This window comes from Loa loa (assembly GCF_000183805.2).
Source record: "Loa loa unplaced genomic scaffold supercont3.857, whole genome shotgun sequence".
Lineage (NCBI taxonomy): Eukaryota > Metazoa > Nematoda > Chromadorea > Rhabditida > Onchocercidae > Loa > Loa loa.
The window spans coordinates 3,616-5,527 of NW_018109037.1; positions in this window are offsets into that span (position 1 = coordinate 3,616).

The window sequence follows — 1,912 nt, forward strand, 5'->3', positions numbered from 1 at the left end:
GAGTTTAAAATCGTTTTCTCACAGTTTTATATATTTCAGTGGTCGATAATCTGATAAACGATAACTTACATTCAGTGCATAATCATACTGCAATGAAATCTCAAAATTATCAAATTACTGAGGAACTAAATAATTACCTTAATATTGTTGTCGGGGATACCGGAAACAGTAGCGAAAGGAATAAAAACAAACTACAACGACCAATACTATTAACTTTTAATGGTGAAAGTGCTAAATAGGTTTATAATATTTATCATTTGAGGAAATGAATTTCCTTAAAGAGTGAACTTTTATTAAAGCCAATAAGTTTGATTTGTGCTTTTTGCTTCTTCATATGCACACTATCTTCAACGGATGCATGCGGTCCATAAAAGCCATTCTGCAGATTCGTATACTTATTTTTTCACCCTTTAGTTGGTGGTACATTTACATTTGTATTTATAATTTTGATAGGGAAGTGAATGAACTTGAAATGTGTGACTTAATATTAAAGTACATAGTATCCACTGTTCTGGCAGGCATAACCCTTTCAAAGAAATAACTTGATAAATGATCAAGTTAACTTCATCAGCAGTTAGTGTGAGGAAAACAGCTAACATTTCATACAACAGAGTTTTCCGAAACGATGATTAAATAATTTAATTTTCATTCTACGGGAAAAGGAAGCATATTAGTTCAAAGTAAATGAAACGACAAATTTTTCAGACAAAAAAAAAAGAAAAAACGAATCAAATTAGTTGCAAAAAAAAATCAAAAGACAAGAAATGTGATATATTATTGGAATAATGATACGTGTATTATATACATACGAAGTTTAGATGGGTGATTTAAAGAAAAAAACTATTCTGTTTACTTAACCGGTGGTCAGAATTTATGGGTCGACAAGGAAGCACTCAGATTTCCGAGAGTTTTAAATTACAATTTCTTTTAGAATCTAAATTATTTTTAAAAATGCCCACAAGTGCTATGGCATATAAAACAAACTGCACGTCTATATAATGTCATTAAATTGGAACTGAGAACAAAAATTACGGTAAAAGAAATATAGGTAATTTCTGCTCCTGTTTTAAAGCCTTAGTCATTACAAATCATGAGATCAAAAAAATCAACCTTCTGCTTGATTTTAGCTTACGGTAAATGTTGTTGGCGAAACCGAAAAAATATTATGAGTTGTCGTTTTAAGTAGAATTCAGAATATTTACTCAAGCAAATGATTCGTTACACAAAATTAACAAAACAAATATTTCGATACTTAAAGTGTCCAAAATCCATCTTTCCCAATTTTTTAACCAATTTTAATCGAATGTTTAGATGTTACAGACAAAGCCCTTTGCTGTAAACTTTTCCAAATCTGTTAATCAAGCTTGCATGCAATTGTCGGAATGTTGTAAAAAACTTATGGCAAACGTCGAAATTTTGTAAAGAAACTCAAATCTAGCAGTTAAGCCAATGTTTCTGGAATGTTAAACTACTCCCACTATTAAAGGAGCTAGGATCAATCATCAAAACGATCAGTTAATCCAAAAAGGCCTTGTCCATTGTGTAGGTACAATGGATATCATTATCCAGGTGTGGATACTGAGATGTCTTTGTGTTATGCTGTCTGTCAGCTTCTCTTCATTGTTTTAATTTTACAAGATTTCATCACCTCGTCTGTTAGATATTGTGGAAATTTATTTCAACATGGCTTTAATTTCGATAATCCGACAATATTTGCTTGTAACTATGAGTAAATTCATTGCTTTGAATAAACGGATATTTTGGCTCTAACTGCATCTTTTGTAGGTCGATCGGAGCTACTGTAATCTGATACTTTACAAAATAGGGGATGAACTTTTATTTTTAAAATCTAGGAGGAGATAACTCTACCAGGCTACAAGCCGCATATTCACCTCACTTTTGTGAAGCGAAA